At 42.0% G+C, this 23,921-nt stretch overlaps 2 pseudogenes; both read left to right on the top strand.

The window, feature by feature from the left end:
* Window positions 1-367: 367 nt before the first annotated feature.
* LOC144505594 (protocadherin alpha-C2 pseudogene) lies at window positions 368-7,201 on the top strand (annotated as a pseudogene).
* Window positions 7,202-8,949: 1,748 nt separating this feature from the next.
* LOC144505593 (protocadherin gamma-C5 pseudogene) lies at window positions 8,950-11,421 on the top strand (annotated as a pseudogene).
* The last annotated feature ends 12,500 nt before the right edge of the window (window positions 11,422-23,921 follow it).

The raw sequence follows: 23,921 nt of genomic DNA, 5'->3' as shown, positions 1-23,921 counted from the left end.
ACGAAGTACATTCAGTTATAGAAAGATTCAGCGCCCAGTTTTGATATTTTTTATTGAAGTTTGACTTTAATGTAATCTCATGTAGTTGTAGGCTAAGACACTTTGTGTCGCTGTCTACCAATAAGGTGAAGAAATCTGGCCAGTAATCCACCACACATCCTGTCACATCAAAGGGAGGATGTAAACGCATCAGTAGCGCTTACGTAAACCAAACGCAGCATCTCATCCGCTGCACCTCCACTTTCTCAAAGCTTGTCGTGAATAACGTGATAATGCAAAGTATCGGTCAACAGTTTCATTCATGCACTTCGAACACATTTATTCTGCAGAAGAAATGTCACGATCAGACAGTCAATGGATACTGAGCATGCCGGCGATATCGTCCATCTTTGTGCTTTGTGTCTGGACTCTGGCTTCGGGGCAGATCCGTTACTCCATTCCCGAAGAACAGGAGCGGGGTGCATTCGTAGGAAAAATCGCAGAAGATTTGGGATTGAACGTGGAAGAATTATCACGCCGTAAATTCAGGATTGTTTCTGATTCACCAGCACAATATCTGGATGTAAATCTAAAGAATGGAATCTTATTTGTGGAAAGGAGAATAGACAGAGAGCAGCTCTGTGGGCAGACCATAACCTGTTTATTGCTTTTAGAAATGGTAATTGAAAATCCTGTAGACCAGTATCGTGCCGAGATCGAAATTCTGGATATAAATGACAATTCTCCAAAATTCCCGGTTACTGAAATCCATTTGGAAATTGCTGAATCTGCAACACCAGGAGCGCGCTTTCTGCTGCAGGGCGCGCACGACCCGGATGCGCAAGTCAATTCACTTCGCACGTACGAATTGACTCCGAATAAACATTTCCTTTTAGATGTGCAGGTTCGCGGAGAAACGAAATTGCCTGAATTGTTGCTGGAGAAGACTTTGGACCGAGAAAAACAATTCCAGCACCGGTTATTGCTTACAGCTCTTGACGGCGGATCTCCACAGAGGACCGGTACCACCCATATATCTATTACAGTCTTAGACACTAATGATAATGCACCGGGTTTCGAGCAGTCGTTGTACTCCGTTACTCTCATGGAAGACGCGCCATCGCGCACTTTGGTGATCAAACTTAACGCGACTGATTTAGATGAAGGTTCCAATAATGACATAGTTTATTCTTTTAGCAGCTATAATGATGAGAGAGTCCGTGGAATGTTTAGTATCGACCCCATTTCGGGTGAAGTAAGTTTAAAGGGAATATTGGACTTTGAAAACGCAAATCATTATGATATTTATGTGGAAGCCAAGGATAAAGGTTCACATCCGTTGTCCACAGACTGTACAGTCCAGGTGAACGTCAACGATGTGAACGACAACGCTCCTAATATCACCCTTAATTCTGTTGCTAAAGTAATACGTGAGGGTGCTTCGAGAGGAACGTTGATCGCTTTAATCAATGTGAGGGACAGGGATTCCCATGAAAACGGACATGTTGACTGCCAGATCTCTCCAAACCTCCCTTTTGTTCTCAAATCGTCCTTTAAGAATTCTTACAGGTTGCTGTCAAATGATCTATTGGACCGTGAATATGTCCCTGAATATAAAATAACTGTCAAGTGCAATGATCGTGGGAACCCTTCACTTATTGCCAACACGTCTATAGTTGTGCGTATTACCGATATAAACGACAATGCACCGAGCTTCCCGGAGTCTTCATACACGATATATGTCATGGAAAACAATGCGCCCGGCAATTCCATTGGGACAGTGACAGCCTTTGACGCTGACATGGATCAGAATTCCCATCTTTCTTACTCTATTCAGGACACCCAGATACAGGGGACGCCAATTACTTCATACATCTCCATTAATTCCGAAAATGGTGTCCTTTATTCGCAGCGGATATTTGATTACGAGCAAATTAAAAGTTTTCAGGTCCACATTCAAGCTCAAGATGCTGGGATTCCATTACTTTCCAATAATGTTACTGCTAATGTGGTTATCCTTGATCAGAATGACAACCCTCCTGTAGTACAATCACCCGATTCAAGGAATTTTAGCGCGACACCTGTACCTCGGTCTGCAACTCCGCGCTATCTGGCGACCAAGATAATTGCATCCGATGCTGATTCTGGACAAAATGCACGGCTTTTCTATCAGATTTTGCAAGCCACTGACCCCAGTCTGTTTACAGTGTCTCATAATTCAGGCGAAGTTCGAACAGCTCGTTATTTTAAGGACAGCGATGCCACGACTCAATTACTTTTGTTACGAGTGAGAGACAATGGACATCCGCCGCTGTCAGCCACGGCTACTGTTACACTTATATTAGCCGAACAGGGCGCAGAAATTCGCTCAGAGTTCGGTAAACCGCGCAGGGGTTTACAAAGTTCTTCTGATTTAGCGTTTCATATAGTCATACCTTTGGGAGTGATATCGCTCATACTTTTAGTTGTGATAATTGCCCTCGTGGTCCTCATCTGGCCAGTTTGCAAACGCCCAGCATATTCCAAGAGTTGCTCCTTTGTGAAATGTTGCTGCGTCAGTGAGCTGGAAACCAACGACAAATTCCAACAGTCGAACATCAACCTGCAGATTGTGCCTGATCATAAAGTTGTTGCAAATGCCCTGGAGGTACGGGGGAATGGATCCTTTCCAGATGCATACCAATATAGAGTTCATTCGGCGCCACGATCTACAACTGAGCTCATGGTTTTTACACCCTTCAGTCCAACAACATCAGGTACCAGCGGGAGGAACAAGAGAACAGCTGTATCTGAATGTGATGGGAAAGTAACCAATGACTGGCCTCATAACATCAATGAGGTAAGTGGTATGCATTGAAACAAAGCCAATACAGCTGAGAAATAGAATTTGCGCCGATGCAGAGCAATTCGACGAGTCGGAGTTAACGATCAGGTGCTGATATACCTCAATATCTGACTTATTTTTCCAACTTAATCGTGTTAAGTTCGTTACCATTTTGACCCACTTGTATTTGAGACAATTTAATTAAATATTCTGCAATAGTATTTCATCTACTCGCGACAACTTTTCTTCCTGTAAATGATTGAAAACTGAAAGTGCCAAAAGGAGCTAAGAGAGTGAAGAAGGCCAGATGTAGTGTATTTTAATTGGAAGCATTGTACGTAATGCTCATTTACCGTATCTTTTAGGAGGTAGTGGTCAGAAATATTTATTAACATCTATTTAGCAGGAGGGCATTCCATTCTACACCTGACTTGTGATTTGTAGATATGCTTTATAAAAAGATTTAGGGAATCAGAAGGTGTGTTACGTCCCTCAGAATACATAGTCTCTGACATTGTCTTAGAGCCAAAACATTTATGTGGCTCCCCCAGTTAAATTTTGGACAAAATGGTGACACTCATGATGTTGATTCTGGGGGATGTAATAATGGTGATCTCTGTTAAAAGTGAAGCAAAGATGCTTCGCCTCTCTGTTTGGGGTGATCATTGCTAATCAATTTTCTGGCTTGAACGTTACTTGCGAATTGTCAACTGAAATCTAAATGTTACCCAAAGCATGTTGCATGCAGGCATGGACTGTTGTGTTACCTGTGTATTGTACAATCATTAACAAACATCCTTATTTCTGACCTTAAGATGAAGTGTTCATTCATTATATTTGACCTCTTTTGTTATTGTATTTTATTTTGTTCCTGTGGAAGGTCACTGATGAAGCAATTTAGCATGGTTGGGTCTAGGGAAATGCCCTGAAGAACTGCTGCGGTGACGTTCTGGGGTTGAGATGTTTCCAATGACGACAACCGTTTGAACAGCCATAACGCAAGCCAGTGAAGTTTGTCATTAACTTAAATAATGCGAGGGCTCCTTGATACCAAAGGCTGCTTTCAGGTCAAAAGCAGTCACTCTTATCATGACTCTGGAATTTTGGTCTCTTGTTCTTGTTTGCTGCAAAGAGGGCTGGAGCCACGTTGTTCTGATGGAGTAGGCATTGGTAGTTTGATACAACTCTCAGTGGGGCATTCTATCTTTTTCTAATGATTGTAAGTAGGTTGGAAGGATGGTAATTGACCTGATTAGAATACCCCTGCATTTTGTGCCCTGAATATTTTTTCCAGTTAATGGGATACGAATTAGGAGAAGGAGTAACCCATTCTGGCCTTCGAGCCCACCCCACCATTTAAAAGTCATGGTTGATCTAATTGTAGCCTCATCCCAGTGTACCTACGATAGCCTTTCACCCCTCACTCAACAACAATTTATGTACCTCTACCTGAAAATATTCAAAGACTCTGCCGCGACTTCGTTTTGTGAAAGAGAATTCCAAAAGACTCAGGAGCCTTTGAGAGAGAAGTACGATATGCAGTAAAACCGTCATTGTGTTCTGGAGATTGGTTCACACAGCAAAACCAGGAACTAAAGCTTACATTAACTTGACAATGATCCTTGAAGAAAAGAACTCTGCAAAGCCAATGATCATCGTGGAAGATTCCACCGAAGGAATTATGTGGAAGGCAAAAGCATTGCTCATGTTGTGGCACACTTAAAAGGGCAGGCACAACATTATGAGTTCGGTGAGTCATTAGAAGATGCTGTTCGAGATCATCTACATTTTGTTCTCCAAAATTAGGCTATCCAAAGAAGATTGCTTGCTAAACATGCTCTGACTTTAAAGACATCAGTAAACATTGCAGTGTCCATGGAACTCGTTGCAAAGAGGATTCACAATTTTGTGCAGAAATGAAGACCCACAAGTTGTGAACTGCCCATAAGAACTCATAAAAGTAACAAGCACCTCGCATATGTGCCAAAATGGGCCTTTCAGTGAGTGAATGCTGGAGCAAAGATAGCAAATTCAAGAATTGTGGCAAAATGGGTAACATTGCCAAAGCTTGATGGGATAGATCAGCTTCCCCTGAGAAGAATATTCAGAAGAAGAATCTGGGTATCTTCAAGCAGAACAAATTGCATTCTATAAATATAATCAGCAACATTGAAAAAAGGGATTAATACTGTGAAGAAGAGAATGGCCAGAAATATGATGAAGAGCTCCAACTGAACGTCTTATCCATTTTGGATGCATCAGATAGATTCTGTGTGATTCTGAAGTTAAATGGACAATCTATTAGGATGGACGGTGATACTGGTGCTGCTGTATCTTTAATTCCTGAGACTACATGGCAACCAAAGCTCGAAAGTCTTCCTTTATAACGAGCTGATGTGATTTTAATGACATACAAGGAAGAGATCGTGACATTAAAAGATTACATCATGGTCAATGTAGAGATAAGTAGACAAACAGTGGAGTTGCCCCTCCATGCATTCCGCGTTCCATGGTAATTTTCCAACTCTATTTAGGAGGTCATGTTTGGAGAAGATAACACTGAACTGAAATGCTGTCAACAGACTGGTCGATGCCAAAGCACAACTACAGCGCCTTCTGGACAAACACAAGAGTGTATTCGAAGAAGCACTGGTGTCAGTGAAGAGGGTTCAAGTAAGTGTGCTTGAACGGCTTGGTGCAGATAGTTCTGGTGTACAAACGTCCGCATTGCAGCTGGGAATTGGGAACAGGTGCATTCAACTATTTCTTGATATCAGATGGAGTGAATCTAATTGGTTAACGTATGGCATCTTTCATTCTGGCAACCTCAGGAGGAGACTGGAATTGATAGCTGTTCTGCAATCCTGCATACATGTGGTTGCAAATGAATCAGCCTTATTTTGTACACTGACAAGCTCGGCCACTGCGTCATTGTCAATGGAAATGCTGTGTAATTGCGCACCGCCATTCATGACTTGATGTGGAAGTACAGCAGATATTTAATCTGAAACATTAGTTGTGGGAATGTCATTGAGGATTGTCATGTCATTGAGCATGCTTTTTGCTCTGTTGAACATTCATGCAATCATATGTTATAACGTAAAGAGGCTTTCTGTTCATATTTAGCTATTATGCTGCTGCTGGCATGCATTTCTGCAGTCCTCTTCGAACTAGGGTTGGTGCGCTATTTCGATGTTATGGTTGAACAATGCAGGATATTGCGGCAGTAATTGTATCGTACAATTCTGTTGTTGATGGCTTGCCATGGCGCATGGAAGCGCAATTTTGATCAGCTATATTGTTTCTGAATTTATCCCACTTACCACGGTGTTACTGCTTTACATGGTTTTCGCGAGAGTCCTTAGTGTGATGAGGATACTTTGTCCCAATCCAACATGGGTGCTGGTTCCATATTGACAAAACTGAAACTCTAGCTAACTCACTGACAGGATGTTGTAAATATAGCATGGATCAACTTGCTTTTTTAAAATATGCAAATACAATTTAGAGCGTAAAAGAGGACAAAAAGTTGTGACAACAAATGTGATAACCAGAACAAGATTGTTGCGCAGATATTGCTATATTTCAATATAGTTTGGATAGATTTGCTTAAAACAAACTAGTTAATATTTAGAAACATAATTTACAAAGAACAAAGAACAAAGAAAATTACAGCACAGGAACAGGCCCTTCGGCTCTCCAAGCTTGAACCGACCATGCTGCCCGACTGAACTAAAACCCCTACCGTTCCGGGCGCCATATCTCTCTATTCCCATCCTATTCATGTATTTGTCAAGACGCCCCTTAAGAGTCATTATCGTATCTGGTTCCACTTCCTCCTCCTATCTTACCTCCTACTTGATCCTATCCTGAAATGTTGTGTCAGATTGATGAAGCACAGCGAGATAATAGAGTCGAATTTTAAAATGCGTAAAATGTAGGATTGTCCATCGTAAAATGCGTAAAATGCGTAAAATGTAGGATTGATCCATCGGGTGGATTCTCGGAGGCTTTTTCCCAGGGCTGAAATGGCTGCTACGAGAGGACACAGGTTTAAGGTGCTGGGGAGTAGGTACAGAGGAGATGTCAGGGGTAAGTTTTTCACTCAGAGGGTGATGGGTGAGTGGAATCGGCTGCCGTCAGTGGTGGTGGAGGCAAACTCGATAGGGTATTTTAAGAGACTTCTGGATGAGTACATGGGACTTAATACGATTGAGGGTTATAGGTAAGCCTATATATAAGTTTAGGTAGGTAGGGACATGACCGGTGCAACTTGTGGGCCGAAGGGCCTGTTTGTGCTGTATTTTTTCTATGTTCTATATCTGTGTTAACTCAGATTTAGTTCTGCACAGAATTAAAGAATTAAAGACTTTCTACACATATATTGCACGACCATGATCATTCGAAATACTGCAAGTTATATTCTATCTAATTTCTTCAGTAATTTGGAGGGAAAAGAAAACTTAGGCTTTCAGCACTCTTCTTCTGGTCTTGATATATTTTTGAAAAAACTTGTAACAATTGTTTTCATCTTATATGACGAGAAATGGCATGTACAGTCAAGCAAAAACGTTTTTGTACTCAGTAACAAGCTATTTTGGAATATTTGTGTGTTTTCAGCTTTTACAACAAGCTTGTCCTCGTGTAAAACTTGGTCACCCAAACTTGACTGAATCTGCATCTTTGGTACGCGTCTAGCGAGTTTATTATAAATAACTTTATCTTTGCACGTGGGATTTAAGACAAAATGATTCTACCTTAAAATTGGAATATAGATCAGGGATCATAGAACTAAGATGGACAGATACAATTCACTGTCATTTAGAGTCATTAAAATGTACCCTTACTCTGGTACTACACGTTTTTTTAAAATTTCATTATTTGGAATTAAATATTAAAATGGGGGGTAAATGACAGATAGACATTTTTGGAGTATAACAGTTTATCTACCATTCTGGACAGGAGCTGAGTTGCTCAACTGAACCACTATGGCGCTACCTCGGGATGTCTAGTGTAATTACAACGTGGAAAGTTTACAGTGGCAATTTGAACGTTGGAAATTATAATTGAAAAGAAAAGTTGACAATGAAGTGCATCGAACATATCAATACAAGAAATACGTGAAATATATATGTTTTAAGATTAATATACTAAAGTTGTCATCATACTTCACCACATACTGTGAACTATTTAGTTGTAATGATTTAATGCTTCATGTTTTCAAATGTAACGTTTTACATTTGAACTTGTCTATAATTCTGTGAAGTTTGATTAGGATACGTTAATTCCACGAGACTGATATTATATCACAACTGATATAGCACAGATATAACTGACATATCACAGACATATCTCAACTGCATTTGAAACCGTCTGCCATATTACAGGTTCGATTTTCTAGTGATTCTCCTCACCCTCAGGTCGACATTAATATGTATCTAATTACAGGTGAAAATGCATTTTAAAATATTAACAACATAACTGTTTGAAACAAACTCGAAAATAATTACAGGTTTAATCTGTCTTTCGAGCAAAAGTGAAGAAAATGTTGAACTTGACCTTGACTTTTATTTTCTGGTGGTGAAATATACTCGCCATTTGAATAGATAGCTCTTTAAATGAGGGACATGCTATTAATTCGTCTGGAATTTGTACGAGGTAAGTTTTAAGATATGCTATGTAAGTCGCATAAATAATTTGAATTATTCCTGTCATTTATCTATTTCCTTTCGCTAAAATGAATAGAACTTCGTAGGAATGGCTATGCAATAACTCCATTGCAAAATACATTCATGATCTGTGAGAAAAATAACCAAAAAGTCATAATGTTATTATTTTCAATGTAGTTCAGCTTTTGTTTTTTCTCAGTGCAGTTATAGGCCGAGACTCTTTGTGTCGCTGTCTACCAATAAGGAGATGAAATACGGCTCGGGATCCACCACCCATCTATGGCCCATCCCCCAACATCCGTCGAAGGAAGCAGAAGGAATGATGATGTTTATACGAACAAGGCGAGTCACCTCCTCACAAGGCCTCTCCGTGTTTCATCTAATTTTCCATATTGAACAATTTACTTGGGGTACGATGCAGAACACTATCAGCCAGAAGAATTTGTAAGGTTTGGAACAATCATACCTGAAAAAGAAATGACGAAACCAGGCAGTCGCTCGGTGCTTATATCATCCATCTTTCTGCTTTGTGCCTGGAATCTGGTTTCCGGGCAGATTCATTACTCCATTCCCGAAGAACTGGAACACGGTGCCTTCGTGGGAGATATCGGCAAAGATTTGGGTTTGACCGTGGAAGAACTATCACGCCGTAGATTCAGAATGGTGTCTGCCTTGCCATTGCAATATCTGGATGTAAATCGCATGAGTGGAATTTTATTTGTGAATAAAAGAATAGACAGGGAACAACTCTGTGGACAAAGTGTTACCTGTTTATTGTCTTTGGAAGCAGTAGTTGAAAATCCTGTGGAGCAATACCGCGTGGAGATTGAGATTCTGGATATTAATGATAATTCTCCAAGTTTTCCGAACAGTGAAATTCGTTTGGAAATTGCAGAATCAGCGATGCCTGGAGCGCGCTTTCGCTTAGAACACGCACATGATCTTGACGGAGGAAACAATTCTATCCGCACATACCAGCTCTCTCCAAATGACCATTTTATTTTAGACGTGCAGAGTCGTCGAAAATGGAAATTGCCCGAATTAGTCTTGGAGAGCACTCTCGACCGAGAAAAACAAACAAAACATCGTTTATTGCTGACGGCGTTTGACAGTGGATCTCCGGAAAGGACAGGTACCGCGCATATAACCATTACTATCTTGGACACTAATGATAATGCGCCGGTTTTCCGGCAGTCGTTATACACTGTCAGTCTAATGGAAAACGTTCCACTGGGCACTTTGGTGATTAACCTTAATGCTACTGATATGGACGAGGGTCCTAATGGTGAGGTGGTCTACTCGTTCGGTAGTTACAATGAGGAAAGCATACCTAAAATATTTCGGATTAATTCAACGTCCGGGGAGATCCAGGTAAAGGGTATATTGGATTTTGAGGAAGCTCGTATTTATGAGATTGATGTGGAAGCTAAGGACCGTAGTTCGCCACCATTATCTGCGCACTGCAATGTGCGAGTGGAGATCAAAGATGTCAATGACAATCCTCCAGATTTGATGTTGAATTCAATTTCGCATGCAATTACTGAAGATGCTCCGATTGGTACGCTGATAGCATTGATTGGCGTTACAGACCAAGATTTCAATAACAACGCGTATACGGATTGCTCAATCTCTCCAAACGTCCCCTTTGATCTGAAATCTTCTTTTAAAAATTCATATAGACTCATCACAAATAATGTCCTTGACCGGGAAAGCGCTCCTCAATATAAAATCACTGTCACGTGTAAGGACCGTGGATTTCCTCCCTTAGCCACCAACAAAGCAATCGTTGTGCAAATTTCAGATATAAATGACAATGCGCCGCGGTTTACACAGAATTCATATAAATTTTACATGACAGAAAACAATGTCCCTGGGAGTTCTATTGGGTCAGTGACAGCTTTCGATCCTGACATAGGCCAAAATTCACAAGTGTCTTACACAATGTTACAGAACCAGATTCAGGCGTTGCCGGTGTCTTCATATGTCTATATTAACCCAGAAAATGGCACCATCTATTCAAAGCGTCAATTTGATTACGAACAGCTTAAAAGTTTTCAGCTCCATGTTCAAGCTCAAGATGCTGGATTGCCATTGCTTTCAAGCAATGTTGCTGTGAATGTGATTATCCTTGATCAAAACGATAATCCTCCAGTTATAATATCGCCTGGATCAAGAAAGCATGCCAATACAAGTGTGCCTCGCTCTGCAAACCCAGGATATTTGGCTACAAAGATCATTGCTTCGGATGCTGATTCAGGTCAGAATGGTCGACTATTATATCAAGTTTTGCAATCCAGTGATCCAGGTCTCTTTGCCGTTTCACACAATTCGGGGGAAGTGAGAAGTGTTCGACGATTTAAAGATGCCGATGCCAGCATGCAAAGGCTACTTATCCAAGTGAAAGACAATGGATATCCAGCTCTCTCCGCCACGGCCACTATCACTTTGACAATAGTCGAGGAAAATGTAAACATTCAAGCGGATTTTAGTGAACCCCACAAGGATTCCCAAGATTCACAGAGATTAACCTTTTATATAATAATTTCTTTGGGAGCAACATCCCTTGTTTTGCTGGTCGTAATAATTGTGCTTGTTGTGGCTATATGCCCAACGGGCAGAGGTCCCTCTTCTGGTCGGATTTGTTCTCTCACTAGTTGTTGCTGCAGCAGAGAATTAGAGTATCAGAACTCAAATTTCAATGTTCAAATTGTTCCGGATTCCAATTTAATTCCAAATATCCTCGAGGTTCGTGGAAATGGCTCACTTTCAGGCACCTACCGTTATAAAATTCGCTCAGCGCCAGAACCAGCTGAAATGTTTCTCAGTCCGCAAATGCCTGGAACTCCTGGGAGGAACGCAATGTATGTTTCATCGCAGAGCGCAAAGCTGAATAACAACTGGTCCGCTGCATTACGCGAGGTGAGCAGATCACACAAGTTAACGCCTTAAGGGTAAAAGATAAAAGCAAGAAAAGGAAGGCACCGTCAGATAGACAGGCATACTGATTAACTTCTACATACAGATGCATCTTCATCTGCTTACAACTTTCTCTGCACTTATTTCATGTGCCTAGAATTTTAGGCTTTTTTTGTTAACGCCCAAGAAAAAATATAATCGTCCCCGACATTTTTGCGATTTACTAGTTTGCTAAAATTAAACAATGCTTTTGATAAAAACTGCAGAAATATATGTTAACCTTGCTGCTGCCCTAAAAAAATGGAAGCAGTCATAATCATCTGAAATTTCTCAACTTGATGTTCAGTCCAGAAGGCCGGAAAAAGTCAAACAAATAGATGAGTTGCTGCTCCTCGAGGTTCAGTTGAACTTATTAGAAAAATGGAGGAGGCTAAGTTCCTAGAATGATGTGGAGATACCGGCGTTGGACTGGTGTGGGCACAGTAAGAAGCCTCACAACAGCAGGTTAAAATCCAACAGGTTTATTTGGTAACAAAAGCTTTCGGAGCTCAGCTCCTTCATCAGGTGATTGGAGCCACCCTGCAGCACCCTTCACGCTGTTCCTTCATCAGATGAGTGGTGAAGGATGAAAGAGCAGCATCCCAAAAGCTCATGCTATCAACTAAACCTGTTGGACTTTAACGTGTTGTTGTGAGACTTCTTACTGAAGTTCAGAGAAGTCAGACTGATACCAAGAATCAAATGGCAAGCGAACAAAAGCTCAGGGTCAGACTTGTAGACAGAATGGAAATACTTCACCAAGTTATTACCCAATCTATTCCAAAACGTACAGCCATGGGAAACATTTTATCGAGTAGTCAATAGAGCGAAAGTACCATGCATCTATCTAAGGGCTTACAGAAAACAATAGACAGGATTGAAACAAAAGAGATGAAAAGCATCAGGGAAAATTGAAACTGTCAAAAGAGGTGAATACTTAGTGCATTGAAAACAATTGGGATGATGATAACAGGGAATATGGAACTATTTTGAAATAAGTCAGAAAAACTAAGAGAACAGAGAAACTGTAAAGTTATATGATCAAGAAACATGAAGAGAAATTACGAAGTATTGTTGAAAAAGGACACGCAGCTGAAGCCTTTCATCTTGAACTCATCAAGGTAACTCACAAGATAGTATCAGAGCAAGAGCACATTGGTTATAGTGACAATAAATCGGTAAGATTTAAGGTCCTTATGGAAAGGGACAAGGATGGACTGAAAATAAGGTTCCTGAACTGAGAGAAGGCTGATTTTATTAGGAGGAGACAGGATCTGGCCCAAGTTGACTTGGAGGAGCTACTTATAGGAAGATACACATCAGAGCAGTTGGAATCATTCAGAATGGAAATAGAAGGAGTAGGATGCCAACATGTTCTTGTAAAGGTAAACGGTGGAACCAACAAGTTCAGAGAACCCTGGATGTCAAGGGATATATTGCATTCGATAAGGAAAAGAAGGAAGGCTTAAGAAAGAAAGAATTGAACACTATATTCCAACGGCGGCCTAACTAAAATTTTATAAAGCTGCAACATGACTTGCTAATCTTTAAACTCAATGCCCCAGCCGATGAGCGCAAGCATGCTGTATGCCTTCTTGACTACCTTCTCCACCTGCATTGCCACTTTCAGTGACCTGTGTACCTGTACACGCAGATCCCCCTGCCTATCAATACTCTAAAGGGTTCTGCCATTTGCTGTATATTTACCATCTGTATTAGACGTTTCAAAATGCATTACCTCACATTTGTCTGGATTGGATTCCATCTGCCATTTCTCTGCCTAAGTCTCCAACCAATCTATATCCTGCTGCATCCTCTGACGGCCCTCATCGCTATCCAGAATTCCACCAACCTTGTGTCATCTGCAAACTTACTAATCAAACCAGTTACATTTTCCTCCAAATCATTTATATATATATTACAAACAGCAAAAGTCGCAGCACTGATCCCTGAGGAACGTCACTTGTCACAGCCCCCCATTTAGAAACGCACTCTTCCACTGCTACTCTCTGTCTTCTTTGACCGATGTGGAGATGCCGGCGTTGGACTGGGGTAAACACAGTAAAAAGTTTAACAACACCAGGTTAAAGTCCAACAGGTTTATTTGGTAGCAAAAGCCACACAAGCTTTCGGAGCTCTAAGCCCCTTCTTCAGGTGAGTGGGAATTCGAATACTTACAGCTAATCAAGTCTTTAAGAAACAAAACAACATGAGCGGACACACGAGGACGGCCTCAACCGGGATATTGGGCTCATGTCACACTATTTGTAACCCCCACAGTTGACTAGACCTGCAGAGTTTCACTGGCTGTCTTGTCTGGAGACAATACACATCTTTTTTAGCCTGTCTTGATGCTCTCTCCACTCACATTGTTTTGTTTCTTAAAGACTTGATTAGCTGTAAGTATTCGCATTCCAACCATTATTCATCTAAATTGAGTTTGTGTCTTTATATGCTCTGTTTGTGAACAGAATTCCCACTCACCTGAAGAAGGGGCTTAGAGCTCCGAAAGCTTGTGTGGCTTTTGCTACCAAATAAACCTGTTGGACTTTAACCTGGTGTTGTTAAACTTCTTTCTTTGACCGAGCCAGTTCTGTATCCATCTTGCCAGCTCACCTCTGATCCCGTGAGACTTCATCTTCTGTACCAGTCTGCCATGAGGTACCTTGTCAAAGGCCTTACTGAAGTCCATGTAGACAACATCCACTGTCTTACCCTCATCAATCGTCTTTGTCACTCCTCAAAACACTCGATCAAGTTAGTGAGACACGATCTCCTTTTCATAAAGTCATGTTGCCTCTCGGCAATATGTCCACCTATTTCCAAGTGGGAGTAAATCTTGTCTTGAAGAATCCTCCCCAATAATTTCCCTACTACTGATGTAAGGCTCACCGGCCTGTAATTACCTGGATTATTCTTGCTACCCTTCTGAGACAAAGGAAAAACATTGGCTGTTCTCCAATTCTCTGGAACCTCCCCTGCAGTCAATGAGGATACAAAAAATTCTCTCGAGGCCCGAGCAATTTCCTTCCTTGCCTCCCTCAGTATCTGGCGTATATCCCATCACGTCCTGGGGACTTGTCCACCTTAATGTTTCTTAAGAACCCCAATAACTCCTCCTTTTTGATGTCAACATGACCCAAACCATCTACCCACCCTTCCTCAGACTCATCGTCCACCAAGTCCTTCCCTTTGGTGAGCACTGGTGCAAAATACTCATTTAATATCTCATCCATTTCCTCTGGCTCCATGCTTAGATTCCCTTGATTCCCATGCTCTTGAGTGGGCCACCCCTCTTCCTGGCTACCCTTTTGCTCTTTATATATGTATATAATGCTTTGGCATCTTCCTTAATCCTGCTGGCCAATGACTTTTTGTAATCCCTTTTAGCCCTCTTTGGTTAAGTTTCTTTCCAACTTCCCTATATTCCACACTTGCTTCATGTATTCCCAGCCTCCTAGCCTCGAGCCTTGACAAATGCTTCATTTTTCTTTTTGACGAGGCTCACAATATCTCTCGTTATCAAAGTTTCTCGAAACTTGCCAGACTTATCCTTCATCCTCACAGGAATGTGTCGGTCCTGAATTCCTATAAGCTTACACTTGAAATCCTCCCACAAACCAGATATTCTCCTTAACCAATAGTGCAACTCACCCACCCATTTTACATCCCCTCTCTATCCCACCTGAAACATCCATATCCTGGAACGGTAAGCTGCCAATCCTGTCCTTCCCTTAATCAAGTCTATGTAATGGCAACAACGTCATAATTCCTAGTACTAATCCAAGCTCTCAGTTCACCTGCCTTACCTGTTACACTTCTCGCATTGAAGCAAACACACTTCAGTCCACAAAACGTTCTTTGATCAGTAACCACACCCTGCCTCCTCTTCCTCTGAGTCTTGCTGGCCCTACTTTCTAGTTCCCCTTCAGTTGATTCACCTTTGCTTTGGTCCCATCTACCCTCCCCCCTTCCCCCACCAAACTACCGGAAGGATGTGGAGACTTTGGAGAGGGTATAGAAAATATTTATGAGGAGGTTGCCTGGTATGGAGGGCATTAGCCATGAGGAGAGGTTGGAGGAACTTGGTTTGTTCTCACTCGAATGATGGTGGTTGAGGGGTGACCTGATAAAAGGCTGCAAGATTATGAGGCGCCTGGACAGACTGGATAGTCAGAAGCTTTTTCCCATTGTTGGAAGAGTCAATTACTAGGGAACATAGGTTTAAGGTGCGAGGGGCAAGATTTAAATGAGATGTTCGAGGCAAATGTTTTACACAGAGAGTGGTGGGTGCAAAAAACTCGCTGCTGGGGTAGGTATTGGAAGCAGATACGAATAGTGACTTTTTTAGGGGCGCCAGGATGTTGCCTGGGCTGGAGCACTTCAGCAATGAACAACCGTTGAATGGTCTGGGGTTATTTTCCTCAGAGCAGAGAAGGCTGAGAGGGATTTCAGAACTCAAATGATGAGGGATATCAATATGGTAGATAAGGAGACACGTTTCTGCTTAGCAGAGGGAACAATAATCATGGGCACATATTTAAGGTATGCAGCAGGAAATGCTTTTTCCACGCAGAGGCTGGTGGGAATCCGGTACTCACTGCAAAAGAGTGTAGTTGAATCATAGAATCCTGCAGTGTAGAAGGAGGCCATTCGGTCCATTGAGTCGGCCCATCTGAGAAGAGTTGGGAACTTTCACAATATTTAAGAAGCATGTTGATGAGCACTTGAAATGCCATACCATATAAGGCTATTGACCAAATGCTGGAAAATGGGATTAGGATGGATCAGTGTTTTACGGCTGGCACAGACATGATGGGTCAAATCGCCTCTTCCTGCAGTGGAAGGTTTTATGACCTTATGATTCTATAAACCAAAATAAAGGGAACAATAATCATATTGCATGCAAAGAGAATGTTGATTGGTTGGCAACTGTGCAATGCATGGGCATGCTCCATCTATCTGCAAAGGACCAGGCCCTGTGTGTGACTATATGTGCCTGCTAGTATACATTGGTAAGGCACACTGAGAATCTAACTGATTATCGCCACTTGGCTTTTAGCGCAATTCTTAGCGCAATCAAGATTGTTCAACAAGTAGTATCCAATCGCCTAATAACATCTAATTTTGGACACAATGTTTTGAATTTTTCAAGCACCGGCTGGTTCAATACAGTCAGTACTTTTCACATTGTGAACAACTAAAGGGACGTGCTGTTTGACCTGACCCAGCCAGTCATTGTGTTGTACAGCATTCATACCTGGCTTCACACCAGCCCTGGAATTCTTATACCATATTACTCATCTGTGTGTATGGCAGAATATCTTTCTGGCTTGACGCCAGCATCCTGTTAATGAAGAACATCACTGCTGTTGTAACTCTCTAGTAAAAACATGCAACCGCTAGCTGCACGTCTTGCTCACATTGTTCAAACTCCTTACACTTCCAGGATGCTCTGAAGAAGAGTGGGCACTTTTTGTGTTGGTCTCAGTTTAATTCAAGTGTTTGCAAAATATACAGTGAGCAATGATCTTATCATGGTTGCCATTATCCCACAGAATGGATTTGTTGTGCATGTTTTTGAATCAAGTTTTGATGGTGGGCAAATAGTTTGGCTCTGTACCTGCGCTTGCAAAACTCAGAAAAAATTGTCCAACATTAGTTGTAATGGTGTTATTGGGTAATGCCCACTGACGCAATTGATCAAAATCCCGTTGGAATCCTAGATAACTTTCTTCACTGTACACTATGCTGCCAATCTTGGTGTCATCTGCAAACTTACTAACCATGCCTCCTAAATTCTCATCCAAATCATTAATATAAATGACAAATAACAGTGGACCCAGCAACGATACCTGAGGCACACCACTGGTCACAGGCCTCCCTTTTGAAAAACAACCCTCGACAACTGCCCTCTGTCTTCCGCCTTCAAGACAATTTTGTATCCAATTGGCTACCTCACACTGGATCCCGTGAGATTCAACCTCATGCAACAACCTATCATGGATACCTTGTCAAAGACCTTGCTGAAGTCCATGTATACAACGTCGACTGCACTGCCCTCATCGACCTTTTTGGCTCTCCCTTCAAAAAACTCAATCAAATTCGTGAGAAATGGTTTCCACTCACAATGTCATGCTGTCTGTCCCTAATCAGTCCTTGCCTCCCGAAGTGCCTGTAGATCATGTTTCACAGAATACCTTCAAACAACTTACCCACTACAGCCGTTAGGCTCACCAGCCTGTAGTTCCTCGGCTTTTCCTTGCAGTCCTTCAATCTTCAGGTGCCTCACCTCACCCTCCAATCTTCAGGTACCTCACCTGATGTTGTCGATTATTCAAATATCTCTGCGAGAAAGCCTGCAATTCCCTCCCTGACCTCCCACAACGTCCTGGGATACACTTCATCAAGCCCCAGCGATTTATCTACTTTTGTGCGCTTTAAGACTTCACCTTCTTCTCTGTAATATGTACACTCCTCAAGACATCACTATTTATTTCCCCAAGTTTTCTAACATGCATGCCTTTAAAAATGCCTTTAATAATGAGCGGTCCACATGATTTTCGATAGGAAAGATAAGGTATGAACAATCTTATTGTATTCTTAGGGAAAGTAACAAGTCGAGTGAGTAAGGGTAATGGAGTCGAGATAATATAGTTGGCTTTCCAAATGGCATTCAACATTATAAACATCTTGACAAAGTTTCGAAAATGAAATTTCAGGAGGCAATTCGCCAAAAGAGTAGCAACCAGATTTCAAAAGAAAACAGAGAATAATGATTAAATGTAATTACTCAAACCTGTTAGTGGGGGGCAGATCAGAAACCCCACTGAATATTATGAAGCCAGACTAGATCCCAACAATTTTCTATTTTGGCAATCGTATGAGGATAATTTGTTTCACTCCACACGTGATTATGCTGACAAACTAGGAAGTTTTTGTCAAAATAAACTTTATTTAACAATAAAGCTTAACTGTAACAAACGAATTGGCCCAGACTTTACCAGTTGAACAATACTTAAACATGTTTTTATTCAGTTATCGGACCTGGGCATCGCTGGCTGGCCAGTATTTATTACCCATCTCTAATTGTTTCTGGAGGGCAGTTGAGAGTCAAGCACACTAAACGTGAGAAGAAACAAGTATTAAATATTAACGTTCCAATTCAAGCAACATTCCTCATATAAACTTAAAACACACCTTTAAATGTAGTTATCAAAACACAGATATAGTTACTTTTACTTAGGGTTACCAGCCCTGGGGCTCTCAGAGATGTATTTTCACAGAGAGAGAAAGAGACAGAAAGAGAGAGAAAGAGAGAGACTGCTTTCTTCTGGCAGTCCAGGCAGCAACTACTTGTATTTTAAAAAGAAACTGAAACCCATTCCTTCCTGGAAACTTAGCTCCAACCGTTATGCACTGCTGCCTCACAGCGTTAGGGACCCAGGTTAAATTCCAGCTGTGGGTCACTGTCTGTGGAGTTTGCATGTTCTCCCCATGTCTGCATGAGTTCCCCCCCGGTTGCTCTGGTTTCCTCCCACAGTCCAAAAATGTGCAGGTTAGGTGGATTGGCCATGCTAAGTTGACCCTAGTATCAGGGGATTAGCAGGGTAATATTAGCAGGATAGGGCCTGGGTGGGATTGTTGTTGGTGCAGACTTGATGGGCCGAATGACCTCCTTCTGCACTGTAGCAATTCTAATCTTTTATGACTGTGTCTCGGTCAATCAACCTAATCATACTCTGAAACTCCAGGGCAACCCAAGTAAACACAAATGCATTAGCCCTGCTTAAACAGTCAGTGTCTAAAAGGAGTATCATCTTGTTCTCCCAGCTACTAATTTATATGTTTTCCTAAACATATCGGCACCCTAAAAAGCAGATCTGAATTCTGAACACACCCCTCACAAGAAACATGACAAAAATATATTTTTTTAAAGACACAGTACCATCACAAACTTAACAAATGTGACCAATGATGCCCTAAAACGACTGATGCTGAGAGCATTGTTATTATTCATTCACATAAATGCATTGGAAGTACAATTTCAAATTTGCTGACATCACCAAGTTGGGGGTACTGTTAATATTAAGGAGGACTGGGATAAATGCAAGAAGACGTTATTAAAATGCAGGGAAACATTAATAGATTTGCAGAATGTGTACAAGGGGAATCTAACTGAACTTTAATTAAATGTGGAGTGATACATTTCTGCTCGGAAAAATAGAGCAACAACATACTTCTTGGAACATAAGTCTCTAATTGTGAAAGCAGAGCAGAGGGATCTTTGGGTACAGACACTGTGTTATTAAGAGTTTGAAATTGTGGTTAATTCCCACCAGGATAGGACTGAAAAGCAGATCAGTTGTGTCAAATGTGTTTGGAACGTTGGTTAGATCAGAATTGGAGTATTGTGTACACGACTGATGTCCATATGTTAAAGAAAGCATTGGAAAATTGCACAAACATGCCAACTACAATGAAATGAGAACAGAGGGATTAAACCTGGTTGAGACCTGGTTGAAAGAGGGACAGGACTGGCAGCTGAATATTCCGGGGTACAAGTGTTTTAGGCGAGACAGAGGAGGGGCCAAAAGAGGTGGGGGAGTAGCAGTATTAGTTGGAGAGCATATTACACCGTGCAGAGGGAGGACAATTCAGAGGGGTCGTGTAACGAGTCACTCTGGGTGGAGCTTAGAAACAGGAAGGGTGCAGTCACTATGTTGGGGGTGTACTACAGTTCCCCCAACAGCCCAAGGGAAGTGGAAGAACGGATATGTCAGGAGATACTGGATAGGTGCAGGAAAAATAGGGTTGTTGTAGTGGGAGACTTCAATTTCCCGAGTATAGACTGGAAATCGCTGAGAGCAGGGACTCTGAATGGGGAGGAATTCGTAAAATGCATACAGAAGGGTTCTTTGGAACAATATGTCGATAGCCCGACTAGAGAGGGGGCTATACTGGACCTCGTACTGGGAAATGAGCCCGGTCAGGTCTTCAACGTTTCGGTAGGGGAACATGTGGCAAATAGTGACCACAATTCTGTTAGGTTTAGGATAGTGATGGAAAAGGATGAGTGGTGTCCCAAGGGTAAGGTGTCGGATTGGGGGAAGGCTAACTTTAGTGGGATTAGGCAGAAATTGGCAGCTCTTGATTGGGAGAGGCTGTTTGAGGGTCAATCCACATCTGGCATGTGGGAATCATTTAAGGAACAGTTGTTAGGGCTACAGGACAGGCATGTGCCTGTAAAAAAGAAGGATAGGAAGGGTAGGATTCGAGAACCGTGGATAACCAGGGAAATTGAGTGACTGGTCAAAAAGAAAAGAGAGGCGTATGTTAGGTCCAGGCAGCTAAAAACGGAGAGAGCTCTGGAGGAGTACAAAGAAAGTAGGAAAGAACTCAAACGGGGAATTAGAAGACCAAAAAGGGGTCACGCAATGTTCTTGGCAGACAGGATTAAGGAGAATCTCAAGGCATTTTATTCATACGTTAGGAACAAAAGGGTTGTCAGGGAAAAAATCGGACCTCTCAGGGACAAAAGTGGGAAATTATGCTTGGAGCCCAAAGAAGTAGGGGAGATCCTAAATGAATACTTTGCGTCGGTATTCACAAAGGAGAGGGATGTGTTGACTGGGAGTGTCTCGGAGGGGAGTGTTGAACCGTTGGAGAAAATCTTCATTACAAAGGAGGAAGTTTTAGGTTTGTTAGAGAATATAAATACTGACAAATCCCCAGGGCCTGATGGAATCTATCCCAGGCTGCTCAGGGAGATGAGAGATGAAATCACTGGGCCTCTGACGCAAATCTTTGTCTCGTCACTGGACGCAGGTGAGGTCCCAAAGGATTGGAGGATAGCTAATGTGGTCCCGTTATTTAAGAAGGTTAGGAAGGATAACCAGGGTAATTATAGGCCGGTGAGCTTGACGTCCGTGGTGGGGAAGTTGTTGGACAAGATTCTTAGAAATAGTGTGTATGCGCATTTAGAAAGGAATAAACTCATTAACGATAGTCAGCATGGTTTTGTGAGAGGGAGGTCATGCCTCACTAACCTGGTGGAGTTTTTTGAAGAAGTGACCAAAATGGTTGACGAGGGAAGGGCCGTGGATGTCGTCTACATGGACTTTAGTAAAGCGTTTGACAAAGTCCCTCATGGTAGGCTGGTGAAAAAGGTTGGATCTCATGGGATAAAGGGGGAGGTGGCTAGATGGGTGGAGAACTGGCTTGGTCACAGAAGACAGAGGGTGGTAGTGGAAGGGTCTTTTTCCGGCTGGAGGCCTGTGACTAGTGGTGTTCTGCAGGGACCTCTGCTGTTTGGGATTTATATAAATGATCTGGAAGGAAGTGTAACTGGGGTGATCAGTAAGTTTGCGGACGACACAAAATTGGCAGGACTTGCAGATAGTGAGGAGCATTGTCAGAAGCTACAGAAGGATATAGATAGGCTGGAAATTTGGGCAAAGAAATGGCAGATGGAGTTCAATCCTGATAAATGCGAAGTGATGCGTTTTGGTAGAAATAATGTAGGGAGGAGCTATACGATAAATGGCAGAACCATAAAGTGTGTAGATACGCAGAGGGACCTGGGTGTGCAAGTCCACAGATCCTTGAAAGTGACGTCACAGGTGGAGAAGGTGGTGAAGAAGGCATATGGCATGCTTGCCTTTATAGGACGGGGCATAGAGTATAAAAGTTTGGGTCTGATGTTGCAGATGTATAGAACGTTGGTTCGGCCGCATTTGGAATACTGCGTCCAGTTCTGGTCGCCACACTACCAGAAGGACGTGGAGGCTTTGGAGAGAGTACAGAGGAGGTTTACCAGGATGATGCCTGGTATGGAGGGGCTTAGTTATGAGGAGAGATTGGGTAAACTGGGGTTGTTGTCCCTGGAAAGACGGAGGGTGAGGGGAGACTTAATAGAGGTGTATAAAATTATGAAAGGCATAGATAGGGTGAACGGTGGGAAGCTTTTCCCCAGGTCGGTGGTGACGTTCACGAGGGGTCATAGGTTGAAGGTGAAGGGGGGGAGGTTTAACACAGATATCAGAAGGACATATTTTACACAGAGGGTGGTGGGGGCCTGGAATGCGCTGCCAGGCAAGGTGGTGGAGGCGGACACACTGGGAACGTTTAAGACTTATCTGGACAGCCATATGAACGAAGTGGGAATGGAGGGAAACAAAAGAATGGTCTCGTTTGGACCAGGGAGCGGCGCGTGCTTGGAGGGCCGAAGGGCCTGTTCTTGTGCTGTATTGTTCTTTCTAAACGTGGCGGCAAAGATTGAAACGCTTGAGTCTTCCTTCTCTAGAAAACTTAAGACGAAGAAGTGACGATATGGATGTCTTTAAGATTATGAAAAGCTTTTTGTAAAGCCATGTAAAGTGTAGGAATAGTGAATCCATTCGTGGGGGAGATCATAACGATGTGGCATAAATATAAGCTCAGTCACTAACTTCAAAAAGAGGTTTTCTTGTCCCAAGAGTATTTGGAATATGAAGCTCGCTACCGCCGAGTAATCGAGGCAAGAAGAATAGGTACATCTAATGGAAAGTTTCAAAAGCTTCGTAAGGAGAATGGAATACGTTCAGGGGATGAGTGAAAGAAGGATGGGAAGATGTTTTTGAGGGACACGATACCGACATTAACATTTCTGCACAGAATATCATGCTTCTTGTGCTGTAAGCATTATGTATGACTGTTCAGCAGCATATAACTGAAATGTAACGCTTAGGCTTTCCACTTTTTCGTGTCCAGACCTGTTGACCACAGCCGAGTTTAATAGTTATCGCCTGTTTTACAAATTTATCCAACTGTTCATACATTGCAACGCTGGTTTAATATTCTTTACAGGTACACATTTAATGCAGCTGATTTGATTTGATTTATTATTGTCACATGTATTAGTATACAGTGAAAAGTATTGTTTCTTGCGCGCCATATAGACAAAGCATACCGTCCATAGAGAAGGAAAAGAGAGTGCAGAATGTAATGTTAGCTCGAGTGTGGAGAAGGATCAACTTAATGAGATTGAACTAAAGCATTGTGAGAGTGTTTCAAAGATCTAGAATGAAGTTTTAGAAGCATAAAACGAGAGTAAAATATAGAATTAGAAGGTATGCTGGGCACAGCTTGCAAGAAGTCGCCACGCTCCATCTTTGAATCCCCAAGGGCAAATGATAAATGCATGACACAGTCTTAGGGTAAGTATGATTTTTTAAAGTCCAGCCAAATGAGGATCTGGATTATACTGCTGCTGCCTAAGATATCTATCAAACGATGTTAATATTAAATGCTCAGTGTGATACTGTAGCCTACACACTCTGAGATGGTTCATTCAATTGTTCAACTATGCTGAACGCAAATATTCAGGTTAAAGCTATTTATAAAACGTGGAGCAGCCGCTGCTGAAAGGTACAACAGTGTTAGTATATATACAGGTAAACTGAACTCTCGAGAGTTTATAGCACAATTAATGGTTTAATTCATTAACATGGGGT

Source organism: Mustelus asterias, chromosome 16 (assembly GCF_964213995.1).
Source record: "Mustelus asterias chromosome 16, sMusAst1.hap1.1, whole genome shotgun sequence".
Lineage (NCBI taxonomy): Eukaryota > Metazoa > Chordata > Chondrichthyes > Carcharhiniformes > Triakidae > Mustelus > Mustelus asterias.
This window is presented reverse-complemented; position numbering and strand designations above follow the sequence as displayed.